At 37.1% G+C, this 15,602-nt stretch overlaps 1 protein-coding gene and 1 non-coding gene across 7 annotated transcripts in view; one reads left to right on the top strand and one right to left on the bottom strand.

Annotated features, from left to right (window-relative positions):
- The window catches only part of Tp63 (tumor protein p63), a 205,537-nt gene that overhangs the window by 181,031 nt on the left and 8,904 nt on the right, over positions 1–15,602 (bottom strand). The window lies entirely within an intron of this gene.
- Positions 6,474–6,576, top strand: LOC115029686. The gene has a single exon (XR_003835235.1). It is a non-coding gene; the product is annotated as a U6 spliceosomal RNA (small nuclear RNA).

The raw sequence follows: 15,602 nt of genomic DNA, 5'->3' as shown, positions 1-15,602 counted from the left end.
AAGACAAGCGTATTAATGTTGTTCGGTTTTATCTTTCACCCATATTTTCCTGCCTCCTATTATTAGAATAATACTTAAATTCAGGGCAGAGGCTGACTTTGAACACTTCAAGTGTGGTGGGTTTTGCTAGAATGTACGCTGTTATATTTGCAACCATAATCTCCTCCATAGTTCTCAGTCCTCCAAAAATGGCACCTGCAGTCACTGTTTTGGTTCTAGTTGCTGTGAGCCTCCTGTAACAATCTTTAGGGCTATGGAATTACAGTCAATGACTCCTTCTTTCCTATTCAACAGCATGGTGTTTCTATGTTAAAGAATCATATGATAATAACATACTAAGGTATCATTTGCGTTGCTTCTACAACCTCTAGAATGTCTAAGGAATTATAGTGATAATGTTTAATTAAATGTGACTCATCTGTTTCTAACTGGATATATACTTACTGATGATATATTTTATAAATATGGTATTAACAACCTCCAAAATTAATGGACTATGCACACATTTTTAAGGCTGAATTTTAATGTAACTTCCTCTGCTAAAGAGAATTCTATTTACTTTATGTTCTATATTAAGTATTCAACATGGTCATCAGTACCCATAATTATATGAACATACAGTCAGACTGTTCATACTCTTTAAACAGTTCCTTTCTGGTTCCATTTCACATAAAGGACTTAGGTTCAAAAAACACTTTCATATACTGGAAGCTATAATTAATTCAAAGTTGTACTTAAGATTAAAAATAAAAGACCAGCTTTGAAAATAGAAGTGCTAATAAGACCTTATGTGAACTTTCCTAACTGTCCTGGCTGTAGAAATTATCTGACTTTTATCTATAAAAGGGTAATTGGTATATTAGTCAGGTTACCTTCAGCTACAAGAAATATACACCCCAATTAAATGTGGCTTTAAAATATGTCTTTCACATGACAACATGCTTGAAGTGTGATTCTAGAAATGGTTAATTCAATAGCATACCCAAGTTCTTCTCAGCTTCCTTCTCTACCATCCTCAGCATGTTGACGCTGGTCCTCAGGAAAGCCCACCAGTTGCAAAAAACCCCAAAACTACAATGATTGCAATCATGCCATTAGCCTTACTTTCAGTTACGGAGACTGTAGCCCACTTGGTAGTTTCCACAAAGTATACAAAGCTGGGACCTGATTAGTACAAAATCAGCCTCCTAAGCATAAATAAATAGAAGACAATAAAACCCAACGAAGGCAGATTTTTGGGTCGCTCTTACAGATCAACACTTACTGTGGTTCCTTTTTCTAGCATATGCTGACACACATTCAACAACTTTATCCCTAGGGGAAAGATCTCTGAATTGTATCACTTACAAACATCTAACTTATGAATATCTCAACGATGGCCAATTTTAAATCAGGAAAATGTTATCATTGAATGCAGAGAATATAAGAGGTAAGTTTTGATTATAGATATCTTTGTTTTATTATTTTAAGTCAAATATAAATTATTTTTATAATAATGACTATATTTCAAAACTCATTTGCCAAATTCCTCAAACTGTAGTGCTAAGTTGCCAGATAGGCATATCCAAGCACCAGCTCACCGGTATATCTCCACCAGGTATCACATGTCTGTTCTAGAAAATGTATCTTCTTAAACTATTTATACATGTAAAGGATTAAAGTGTTTTTAGGCATTGGAAAAATAAATATAACTATTACATTCACTATAAAAGGACATGAAATATTGGTATATTTAATGTTGAAATAAAAACGAAATAACCTAGAATTGCCAAAATATTTCATCAAATAAAAATAAGGAAAGATATCCTTCTTACTGAATTTTATTAGAACTTAAACATGAGTGAAGAAAATTTATATTGATAAATGGCATTTTCAGTAAGCTGTAGGATCAGAACTTTTTATTATTGGTCAATGATTTTTATCTCAAACCTAATTTAGAGAGAGGGAGAGATAGAAAGGGGGAGAGAAAGATAGACAAAGAGAGATTGAGAAGAAATAAAAGGAAAAAGAATAATCAGAGTTGTGCATTTCATAAATCCAACTTTAAAACTGCCTACTAATAACATCATCCTTCAGTAAATGATGTCAGGCTGCATGAAAAACACTTCTGAGTGCTGGACCATAGTTGCTGCTCACATGCCCTCAACCCCTATGTCTTTTAAGGCCAGATGTTATGGTGTGGTTGAGGAGGTAAGGAATATGGTCTTAGAAGTCAGTTAGGTCTAAGTAAGTTTGAAGTTCAAAGCTATACAGAGGGTTAGACTTGTGACTTAACCTCTCATTTAATGGATCTTTGTTTTAGGTCATTAAACTGTTTTGAAGATGAATTGAGCTGTAAACAAGCAAGACATTTAAGAGACAGTAGCTAATGTTCGCTGCTATAGCCAATGAACCTAATTTTGTGTTTGAAAAAAAATACAGGAAACTTATTGTTGAAGTAATTTATGGGTGAAAGAAAGAATGGAGTAAAACACCGAGGCCTGGAACAGACACTTTGCTCATTCTAATGCAACTGCAACGGGGCTCTGAGGACTTCAGAGGATAACATCAATACTAGAAGTTCAGATTATGGCCTCTAAGATGTGTTATGATTGTATTTCTATAAATCTACTCCTCTGGGATGTCCTGCATCACTTTCTCTACTGATGAACCAGGATGCAGGTAGCATGAACTCTTGTGGTTCACAGTAGCTCTGCAGAGCTTCCATTTCCACTTTTTAAAAGGTTACTGTGAAACAGAGCTTGAATGAAGCATTCAAACAGTGACACTGATATTTTCAGATATTAGTCAGAGCCACTATCTTTGTCTCCAAAGATTAAATACTTCAAAGAAGACCAGAAGTCAGTAGTTGCTGGGTCTAAGAAAAACTGATTTTTTTTTCTACTTGTGTCTTTGTGTAAGACAGAGAACAACAACCTGGGCTAAATTGGCACTTTCTCTAAATGGCTTTCAAAGATTTTTACACTGTGTCCACTTGCACTTTGTTCCAAAGGCTAAAAGTAGTTAAAAGGGAACCAGAAACATTATTTTCAGTCTCCCAATCCTGTGGGTACTTAACTCTGGCATTGTCTCTTGCTCCTAGGCAAGGGCTCAAATCACTACAGAACAGACTAATGGATTATAGCTTTAAGACCTACAAAAATGGGTACATGATCTTCTTACACAGGCATTCCAAATAAAATGCAAAAGCTAAAGTCTGGCTTTTTCACACTGACTCTTAGATTAAAATCTCTTCCAGCTCACAAAGATGAACATAGAATTCACTGAGGGTATAAAAATGTAAAATAGGATGGTCTGGCTTGGGAGGGAGGAATTGAGCCCAGAGATCTTATGTTGAAAGCCCAGAGAAGGGCATTTTGGTTTACAGGAAATAGCTACATTTCTAAGTCAACAGTAGATACAGGAAAGACATTAGATATTTCCATTTGGTCTACTGATCATTTGTTTAGCTTGTTTTATTGATACTAAGAGATTTTTGAAAAATACCTTTTGTGATATTGGAATACCCAAGAAGCTCAAGTTAATCGATGGTATATTTCTTCTATAAATATGCAACTGAAAAGCAGCTTCTAGAAGTCATGCAGAGATATTTTAAAAAATATACTAAAAGTTTTTATAGCTTCTATCTTTTATTGATTTTTTGACATGGTGAGATAAAATTGTTAGCACTCTAATACCAAAGCCAGAGAACAAAATATTTATTTAAGCTAAAATTAAATTAAATTTATTGAACTATAGCACATAGAAGAGAATACACTATATTCTCTTACACATCCACTGCAGATTTGTAATCTGTATTTGTCACGTTGCCACATTGTCTGTTATTTTGAGTGTTTGGAATGATGACTATAAAGAAATATTACATTAACATTTTTTCTTAGCTAAGTATTAATTTCCTGTATTTTAGGAGTTAACTCTAAGTTTTAAACTTAAAATATATTACTAGCAAGTAGGACACAGTTTCTCAGTTTTAGCTAAAAGGAACAAAATTGTCTCCCAAATCAATGTTACATATGAATAGAATTAACATCAATAGCATTAAATCAATGTTACATATGAATAGCATTAACATTCAGGACAGGAGCTACTCATTCGCTTCTTTAATCTCTTCCACCCTACTGGAAGAATCATGGGAATTTAAGAATTTCTCTCTCAAGCACAAAGAATTACAGGAAAAGCCTGAGATGCTTCTCTCTAACAAAATGTTCTGGTGCTTCTAGTTCCATAAAAAAATATAAAGATTTTAGAGCCACAACAACAAAAAGATCTTAGAGCAACAGACAAGAAAGTTAAACATGCTTGGACAAAACAAAAACCTTTAAAGAAATCAAACAGGCAAAGAGTGTTTGCTTCCTTACTAGAGCTTAAAAAGCATAGCTACCATTCAACCACAAAAGGTACAGTTTCATACTGGGGTAACAGAGACTCAGAAAGCTAGAGAACTGTGATGGAAAACAAGAGTGATGAACAGTGACGTGACTTCAAAGGAAAACTATACTGTTCTCATTCCATTAGTCTATATTAAGCAGGTTTTTTTGGGTTATAACTTAATGAAGATTTTAGAAGAAAACTCATTGTGATGATATATATACTCATGGTAACTTGGAACCAACAATAAGTCTTTATAAGTAACACTTTATGGATCTGACTATGACACCAAAGAGTCAGAATGACAACAGTTCATATCCAGAGTCAAGTCTGTCAAATATATTCAACCATCAAAAGGAAGGAAGAACTAGTTGGGTTATTGGAAATGATATTGATAACCAGTCAATGTAAAGCAACACTAAAATGAATGTAGATTCAGATTATAGGGTCTCTACTGCAGTACCAATTTGCATACATATGGTTATAGCCTGATTCAGAGTATCAGCTATAACTAGATCAATAAAGAAAATAAAAAACATAGCTGTCAGCCATTGTTGCATTGTGCCATATTCAGCCAATAATATTTGCAGTTAGATTTTGCTCCCTAAAAATGTTCCTATTAGCTCCAAGAAACCTTCCTCAACAGGCATCATAATACATAATGACCAGGCAGTTTGAGAGATACAGGAAATGAAATAAAAGAAGTTAGAATTCCAGAGAGATCGTTCCCATGTCCTTAAAAACAAGTCATATAGAATTTTCAAAGGTTTTCCAAGAAAATACTATTAATCATTTTTCTGTTCAGCCTCTGGACCATAGTGTGTAGCCTATGTACCATAGGAAGACCTGCTGAGTTGGACTGTCTCTAGGTAAAGTTATTAATGTAGGGATTTTATTAATAACTTTGGTAAACTGTCCCCCATCAAAATCAGAAATGTAAAATAGGTATTGCCTACATGCAGATTTTCACAATTTCAGGAAAATCTGGTATTTCAGTGAAGCCTACAGATTTAAGCCTTGATTTAATAAAGAAAAGACTAGATTGACAGGGCAGCCATTGTCAGCCTAACATCTTACTCTGAAGGACACAAACATTGATGTTTGTGTCTGGGTCACTGTTCTCACCATTGTGTATGAGAATCTACCTACCCGAAGACTGACAAAGAAATTGGAATCTATTTGTTGGAGCCCTTTGAGTTCTTGAAGGTGAAAAAGCCTATATTCAACAAAGGAATCAAGGAGATGATTCGGCCAGAAGTCACACTAGTTATTTAGTCTATTTCAAAATTATCATTGGTTGAAACTGAATAGCATCCTTTGAGCAGTGACAACCATGACACTCCCACGTGACTGGAGAAAACCCATTTCAAACTCAAGCTTCCCCCAGTGTCCAACACTTTTACTATTACTTATTTTGATCTGGCAACCTAACTATACCAAAAATTAAGCACCAAGATACCATCTCTAACCTCAAAAGAAGATTCATTCACCTTTCCCACTTCCATTTTAAACTTCATTTTATAAGATGTATTTTTGTTGTTGTGAAGAAACAGATGTCAATAGATCAGGTCCCATCTTTCTTATTTTTTACATTTGTTATTTTAATGGGATGTGAAACAATATGTCATGGGAAGAAAGGATGCTTGAGGGAACAATAGTAGAAAAATAAAAAGTCATTCCAATATAACTAAACAGTTAAGACCAGAAAAAATTTCCCTATATCACATCATAAATAAAAATACTAAGTATACAGAACACAAAGTATATTGACAGTAATAGGAATAACGTCGTGCCATGTACAAAGGCAAGCCCACCAGAATAACAGTTGAAATCTTAACAGAAATTTTAAAAGCTATCAGGACTTGGGAAGTTATATTTCATACTCACAAAGATAGTAGTTACCAATCTATACCACTATATACAGAAAACTGCCTGTCACAATTAAAGAAGCAACATACATTTTCATGCTAAAAAGAGCTTGGAGAAATTTGTCATTATTTAGACAGCTCAAAAGATAATCCTTAAAAAGGAAACTTTTAGGCATTGATACCACTCCAAGGACAATAAATGAACTAATAAGTCATATTAGCAGAGCAGTTAAATGCTTGCTTCAGCAGCACATATACTAAAATTGGAATGATACAGAGAAGATTAGCATGGCCCCTGTGCAAGGATGACATGCAAATTCGTGCAGTGTTCCATATTTAAACAAACAAACAAACAAGAGCAGTTAAGGAAAAGAATAAGAAAATATCAAACACTATACAACCAGAAAATTAATAGAAACTAATACATATTTTTGTTAATAACCCTGAATATTAATTATCTCAAGATACCAACAAATAAACATAGACCAGCAGATCAGGTTAAAAAGTAGAGTTCATCCATGTGTTTTCTCTGAGAAACACAGCACATCATCAAATACAGACACAAGCTGAGGGTAAAAGAATACAAATTGTATGCCAAGCACATGAAACAAGAAGTCCAGCAGATGTCTTCAGCTAGAATCTGATGAACTTCACTTTGTGTCAAAATTAGTGGAGATCATTATTAAGGAAACAATACAGGAAGAATAAATTTTAATTTTAAACATATAAACAATGAACATTAGTGCATTTGCTTGCTAAAATAATCATGCCTATATATAAAGGCACAGATTAATTCATCATAACAATATTGGCTGGCCTCAGTGCCCTGATTCCTAACCACTGTTAACAACAACAACAAATTTAATTAAAATCACAAGAAAAAAATAGGGACACATAGATCAAAGGGACCTATCAGACACCTATAAGACATTTCATTCAAACACTCAAGACATACTTACTTCTCTACATCTCATTTGACATTTTGTAAAACAGATCATATAACCTTGTACAGAATAATTCTTAACTACAGCAAAACTGAAATAATTTCTTGTGTTCTAAATGACCACAGTTGAATAAAATTATAAACCAATAGCAAGAGAAAGTATATAACATATAGGACATTATGGGAACTCAACAAGATGTCGCTCAGTGGTGAAATGGTCAAAAAAGAAAGAAAGAAAGAAAGAAAGAAAGAAAGAAAGAAAGAAAGAAAGAAAGAAAGAAAGAAAGAAAGAAAGAAGTATATAAACACAGACTCCTAGAGTTCAATCAAAATGAAAGTGCAACAAAGAAAAACATGAAATACAATGAAAATAGAGCAGTAAGTGCTCATAGCCATAGGCTCTTTCACTAAGAAACCTGAGTTATCTCAAATACTAGCTATATACCCTAAGGCACTGGGAAACAAAAACAAACCAAAACCCCAATTAGGAGACAGAAAGAGATAAGTAAGATCAGGACAAAAATTGATGGAACAGGAGCTGGAGAGATGGCTCAGCTGTTGGTTAAGAGCACTGACTACTCTCCCAGAGGTCCTGAGTTCAATTCCCAGCAACCACATGGTGGCTCAAAAACCATCTATGATGGCATCCTATGATGCACTCTTCTAGTGCACATCTGAAGACAACTGCAGTGTACTCATATAAATAAAAAAGTAAATATTTTTTTAAAAAACGAAACAAAACAACAAATCAATATAAAGCATCAACAAAACAAAGAACTGTTTTGTTGTTGTTGCTGTTGCTTCTGTTGTTGTTGTTTTGAAAAGGCTTACATGCCAAACTCCCAGAAAGGGAAGTCTCAAGCAAATTAGTGGCAGAAGGGGAAACATTATAATCCATACCAGTGGAATTCAAAAAATTGTTAGGGCATACCTTAAAATCTTTGATTCCACTAAACTAAAAAATCTAAAAGAAATGGTTGAGTTTCTAGATGCATATCAAAATTAAACCAACATGAGATACACAACTTAAACAGATCTAAAACAAGCAACATGCTTGAAACAGTGATAATAGTAGTCTGGCAACTAAAAAGGTCCAGGCCCAGATGCAATTATTGCTGAATTCTCCCAATCATGTAAAGAGGAAGAAACACCAATTCTTCTCAGACTATTCCATAAAGGAAAGACAATGGAACACTACTGAACTCCTTTTGTCAAGCCTTGGTGTCAAAAGCAGATAAAGTCATACAAACAATGAAAAATACCCATTGATATGTTTTTAATGTAAATGCAAAAATGCTGAATAAAAGACTTTTAAACTGAACTCAAGAATAAATCAAAAAGATAATTCTCCCAAGAAAACACTCTTCATTCCAAAGATGCCAGTACAGTTCAACTTATGTAAATCAATAAAGGTAATCTGACAGTAATTGTTTTACAGCTCAGTAGGTTTAGGGAAGCCTATTGGCAAAACCGATATACCTTCATGGAAGGAACACTAAAGACTTTATACCGTACAACTCTAACCAAAATTATAGTAAATGGCGGAAAGCTCAGAATATTTTCACTAAAATCTGGAATAATTCAGAGTGACTATTTCCTCTACTTTTAATAGTATGGTCCTTGAAGTCTTAACTAAAGCAAGGCACCCTGAGAGAAAAATAAAAGGGATACAAATGAAAAAGAAAGGAGACAAAGTATTTTTATTTGAAATTGATATGATTTTATAAAAAAAAAGAGATGCTCCCCCAAATAGAAAACTTGCATATCTGATAAACACTTGTGGTATAATGATTTAATACTAAAGTAGCATGCAAGCCTGCCCACCAATAACAAGTATGTGAAGAAAGAAATCAGAAACATCATCTCAGTCTTAATTCTCACCTCCCAAAAATTACTCTAACCAAGAATATTAAAGAACTCCTTCATAGACATTCCCAGAAGTTTGTCTCCTAAATGACTCTAGATTTTGTAAAGTTGACATTTTAGATTAACTATTACAGATGCTAAAAATATCCATCAGAGGGAAGATAGCATCTTTGGTAAATATACTGTAAAAAGTAGATATCTATTAGTATAGGCATAAAACTACTGTCTTCCACCATGTATAAGACTCAACTCTGAATTGATCAAAAATGTCAATATAAAAATTTAACACTCAAAAGCTGTTTACTGGAAAAAGAAGGGAAAATATTTAATTATATAGGCATATTCGGGCACATTTTGAGTAGAGTTCTTGTTGCTAGAAAATGTTGGCAGAAATTGATAAATGGGATTTCATAAAATAAAAAGCTTCTCACAGAAAGTAGTTAATCTAGTGAACAGTTAGTCTACAGGATATGAGAAAATCTTTGGCATCTATATATCTACTAGAAGAGTAATATCTAGGACATTCAAAGAACTAAATAACCAAATAACAAGAAATCAGACAATGTACCTGATGCAGACTAATGAAATAAACATATTGTGAAAGATGAAACACAAATGGACAATAATAATTCCATGACAAAATGTTCAATCTCATTGTCCATGAAAGAAATTCAAATTAAAAAGAAATTGAGATTTCACTTCCATGATGACACTGTGTTCAGTGTGTATGCAAAACTATTAGAAAGGAATACAGTTTTGTCTCTAAAGGCTCATATCAGCCTGGCTGTATTTTAATCTCCAGTATAAACTATAAGGCTCTCAAGTCTCAGAGCAACAGGTTCTCTTTCTGCAAGGCACACTGTCATTATTTTACTTGATAGAAATCTTGCCTAACTTTACCTCTAGACTTTACTCATCCATCACCTGGGGAAGAGTCCCAGCTTTGTCTTTTTCACTAAAGATGGAGACGTTTTTCAAGTTTGCTCATAACAGCTGGATCTTACAGTAATAGGAATGGAGTAGGTATAAGATCTTTTGGCGCTGAAGAAGCAGTACAACTGAGTGGGGCAGTGGGCTGCGCACAGACAGCCTGGTCTCCAGTCGAACACAAGTCTCGAGACCCAGAAGATCTGATGGGTGATGATTTCCACCTACATGGGATGGAAGGTGTTCGATCATGTCTCCCGGACCCCTGACTCCTGTCGAAGTTGCCACTCCCATAGCCCCTGCAGGAGAGGTGTGTGACTATAAGTCACTCAGACAATGTCTTAAACTTCTGGCATTCTGGCTAGACTCCACCCCCACAGTTATCTGACTATAGCCAGGTATGCTCGACCCCCACAGTTACCTGATAGCCCAGTCCACTATAAAGGGGGCTGCTTGGCCCCTCCTCACTCTCTCTAAGCTCTCACCTTTCTTATTCTCTAGCCCTCCTCTCTTGCTCTTTCCCCCACTCTCCTTCGGCCATGGCTGGCCTCTCTCCCTCTTTCTACCTTCTCTTTTTCCCCTTTCCTTTCTACAATAAAGCCCTAAAACCATAGACTGTCTCTGCTCATCAAGGCCCACCATGCTTGAACGAAGGGATAGGCTTTCCCCTAAGGAGCTGCTTCTAACCTCCCACCAGAAGACCTTCATGTGCTCCCGCCAAGGACTGGAATGGGGACGACACAGCGCCCCCATTCTGTTCTCAGCTCTTCTAGGTGTCCAGCGGTGTCTGGGATGCCCGAGGCTGAGAACTTGGTACCTAGGACTGCCCCCTGTCCACCACCCGCTGAGGAGGACCCAACACAGAAAAATGTATTATAGAGGTTTTCTTTTTTTTTTTTTTTCCCATGAGCTTCAGTAAGCGAATGTGACTTGTGTGGATCCTGAAAACATGAAGTTTTTCTGAAATAAACCTCTTCTGATTGTTAGGCTCAGTTAAATTACTGTACTGGGGAAAAACAGCACATTGATGAAGAGAAAATGAGGGAAGTGAAATTAATCTGATAGGATTTACAGTATGGAGAACTCAGCAAATTTCAAAATCTGAAGTTAGCAGATAGGATTTGGGAATTGACAGGGAGCAAAATTATTGCATTAAAAATCAATTAAAAGGGGGCCTCTGAAATAATCAGCCCCAGGTTTCCAAACTAAGTAATTCCTGGCTTTGAAAATTCAAGCTCTGTGTGGGAGGTCTCTGTTATTTAGATGAAAACTTTTATTCTCTATACAGAGATAATTTCCCTCAATTTTGGATCTGTGTTGTTATATTAAGTGAAAATTACTCCTTCTTCTAGGGCTGGGGTTGTGTCCTCTATCTTAGTGTTAGAGTGCTTACCAAGCATGCACAAGGCCCTGGTTTCAATCCCTAGAGCTATGCAAACAATTTTAAAAGTTCATCTCTTCTCAAAAGTTAGAACAGTTATTAGATTTTAGGGTATCTGTCTTAAGTCTATGTAGACAAGTCATTCCTACTCAGCCTCTTTCCCTTTTCACAGCAGATTTCTCCAACTCTTTGGAACAAAAATTTCCTCCTTTTGATGACCATCCTGAAATATTTTTAAGAACAGCTCTCCTGCTTCTTCATCTCCAAGAGATCTCATTTCTACACCATACCTTTTCCTCACAGTTCTAACTGTTACCAGCAAACTGGAAAAACACCTCCATCTTTAAGTAAAAAGACAATTCTCAGACCACATGAAGTTCAAGAAGAAGGAAGACCAAAGTGTGGGTGCTTCCGTCCGTTTTAAAAGGAGAACAAAATACTCAGAGGAGCAAATATGGAGATAAAGTGTAGCTCAGAGACTGAAGGAAATGCCATCCAGAGACTGTCCCACTTGGGGATTCATCCCATATACAGTTACAAATTCAGACTCTATTGTGGATGCCAAGAAGTTCATGCTGAAAGGATCCTGATATGGCTGTCTCCTGAGATGACCTGCCAGAGCCTTACAGAGATGGATGTTCAAAGCCAGCAATTGGACTGAGCATGGGATCCCTAATAGAGGAGTTAGAGAAAGGACCAAAGGAGTTGAAACGAATTGCAACCCTAGAGAATGAACAACAATATCAACCAACCAGTCCCCCAAAGAGCTCCCAGGTACTATGCCATCAACAAAGGAGTACACAAGGCCCCAGCTTCATATGTTGCAGAGATAGCCTTGCCATGCATCAATGGGAGGAAGAGGTACTTGGCCCTATGAAGGCTCAATAGATGCCTCAGTGTAGGGGAACTGAGGGCAGGGAGGTGGGAATGGGTGGGTGGGTGGGTGGAGAAACACCTTCATAGATGCAGGGGGAGGAAGGATGGGATAGGGGGTCTTTGTGTGTGGGGGAACCCAGAAGAGGATAACACTTGAAATGTAAATAAAGAAAATATCCAATAAAAAACAAACAAACAAAAACAACCAAGTTCCATCCATTTGCATGCAAAACTCAGGATATCCTCATTCTTAATAGCTGAGTAGTATTCCATTGCGTAAATGAACCACATTTTCTGTATACATTCTTCTTGTTGTGGGACATCTAGGTTGTTTCCCGCTTCTGGCTATCACAAATAAGGCCGCTATGAACATAGTGGAACCATCTGCCCCTGTGGCATGGTGGGGCATATTTTGGGTATATTCTTAAGAGTGGTATAGCTGTGTTTTCAGGTAGATCTATTTCCAATTTTCTGAGGAACCTTCAGATTGATTTCCAGAATGGTTGTACCAGTTTGCAATCTCACCAGCAACGGAGGAGTGTTCCTCTTTCTCCACGTCCTCTCCAACACATGTTGTCACCTGAGGTTTTGATCTTAGCCATTCTGATTGGTGTAGGGTCATTTTGATTTGCATTTCTCTGATCACTAAGGACTTTGAGCTTTTCTTTAGATGCTTCTCAGCCACTCAAGATTCCTCAGTTGTGAGTTCTTGACTTAGTTCTGTACCCCATATTTTGATTGGGTTGTTTGGTTTTTTTCGTGATTAACTTCTTGAGTTTTTTTATATATTTTGGATATTAGTCCTCTATTCGATGTGGGGTTAGTGAATATTTTTTCCTAATCTGTAGGTTGCCAATTTGTCTTATTGACTATGTCCTTTACCTTACAGAAGCTTTCCAGTTTCATGAAGTCCCATTTATCAATTGTTGATCTTAGAGCATGAGCCATTGGAATTCTATTTAGGAAATTCCCCTATGTGCCAATGAGTTCAAGGTTCTTTACCACCTTCTCTTCTACTAGATTTAGTATATCTGGTTTTATATTGAGGTCTTTGATTCACTTGGACTTAAGCTTTGTACAAGGTAACAAATATGGGTCTACTTTTATTCTTCTACATACAGACAGCCAGTTAAAACAGCACCATTTGTTGAAGATGCTTTCTTTTTTTCAGTGTATATTGGTGTCTTTGTCAAAGATCCAGTGACAAAAAGTGTGAGGCTTTATTTCTGGGTCTTCAATTCTATTCCATTGATCAACATGTTTGTCTCTGTACCAATACCATGCAGTTTTTATCACTATTGTTCTGTAGTAAAGCGGGAGGTCAGGGATGGTGATTCCCCCAGCTGTTCTTTTATTGTTAAGAATTGTTTTTGCTATTCTTTGTTTTTTTGTCTTTCCAGATGAATCTGTGAATTACTCTTTCCATGTCTTTGAAGAATTGTGCTGGGATTTTGATGGGGATTGCCTTGAATCTGTAGATTGCCTTTGGTAGGATGGCCAGCTTTACTGTGTTAATTCTGCCAACCCATGAGCATGGGAGATCTCTCTATTTTCTGAGATCTCCTTCGATTTCTTTCTTGAGAGACTTGAAGTTATTGTCATACAGGTCTTTCACTTGTTTGGTTAGAGTTACCCTGAGATATTTTATACTATTTGTGGCTATTGTGTAGGGAATTGTTTCCCTAATTTCTTTTTCAGCCTGTTTATCCTTTGTATAAAGGAAGGCTACTGATTTATTTGAATTAATTTTATATGTGGCCACTTTGCTGAAGTTGTTTATCAGCTGGAGAAGTTCTCTGGTAGAATTTTTGAGGTCACTTATGTATATTATCATATCATCTGCAAATAGTTAGTGATACCCTTATTTCTTCTTTACCAATTTGTATCCCCTTGATCTCTTTTTATTGTCTGACTGTCCTGAAGGAGGTAACTCAAACCCAAAAAGACATGCACAGTATGTACTCACTAATAAGTGAATATTAGCAAAAAATAAAAATAAAATAAGGACAGAATACCCAAAATACAGTCCACAGAACTCAAAAGGCTGAACAAGCTAAAGTGCCAAAGTGAGGACAGCTCAGTCCCACTTGAGAGACAGAAGAATGCATTCACAAGTGTGTAGGGAGGGAAGGACCTGGGAGGGAAAGTGGAGGAAGTGGGGGAGAGAGTGTATTGGGTGGGGAGGGGAGAAGGAAACCTGATCTGGTATTGTGTGAGGGAAAAGGACTGAAGCCCTGAGGACCAGCAGAAAGTATGTAAACAGGCAACCTCAGGAATAGGAGGTTGGGGGACCACCCCCCCCCCAATGCATCAGAGACCTGAGAGGTGAGAGACTCCCAGGACTCAAAGGGAAGGTTCTTACATAAAACACCAGTAGGGGGAGGGAATTTATAGAGCCCACCTCCAGCTAGATGACACAACATCAAGTGAGGGATGAAGTTTCCATCCCACTGTCCCATCTCTGACCCATAATTGTTCCTGTCTGAAAGAATTACAGGATGGAAATGGAGAGGAATCTGAGGAAAAGAAGGTCCAGCCCCAGGCCCAAAGTGGGATCCAGCTCAAGGGGAGGTCCCAAGGCCTAACACTATTACCGAGTTTATGGAGTGCTCACAAAAAGGGACCTAGCATGACTGTCCTCTGAAAGACGCAAGAAGCAGTTGAAAGAAGGAGATGCAGATATTTGTGGCCAACCAATGGACAGAAGCAGCTGAACCCTGTTGTTGAACTAGGGAAGGCTGAAAGAAGCTGAGGATGCTAAGCATTCTCAGTTTATCTGGACCCCTGAGATCTCTCAAACACTGGACCACCAAACAGGCAGCATACACCAGCTGATATGAAGCCCCCAACACACATAAAGTAGAGGATATCCAGGTCTGTGTTCATTCAGAGATGATGCACCTAACCCTCAAGAGACTGGAGGCTCCAGGGAGTTTAGAGGTCAGGTGGGGTGAGGGGTGGGGGCATCCTCATGGAGGTGGGGTGGGGTGGGGAGGAGGTGTGGGATATGGAGCAGATAGAGAGTGGGTGGTAGGGCGGGGAATGGAATATGGAGTGTAAAAAATAAATTAAAATTTTGTTTAAATTAAAAAAAAGAAAAAGAAATGGGTGCAGTTTTATATTTGCAAATTAAAGCTTGAATTGATTACAATTATTCTGACATTTACCGCTATTTAATGTACATTTGTATCACCAAGCTTTAAAAAAACAAAAACAGTTTCTGCTCCAATCCAAGTGCTCGGGACCTGAGACTGCATTAGTTAGGGAAGCAGAAACCGGCCTGAGTAGGGCCACAGGCCTCACCCGTCCAGATCAGCGCCAGGGTAGCGGGAGCGCAGGGTTGCCTGACACCCGCCAGCTACCCACGACCCCC

Source organism: Mus caroli, chromosome 16 (assembly GCF_900094665.2).
Source record: "Mus caroli chromosome 16, CAROLI_EIJ_v1.1, whole genome shotgun sequence".
Taxonomy (NCBI): Eukaryota; Metazoa; Chordata; class Mammalia; order Rodentia; family Muridae; genus Mus; species Mus caroli.
This window is presented reverse-complemented; position numbering and strand designations above follow the sequence as displayed.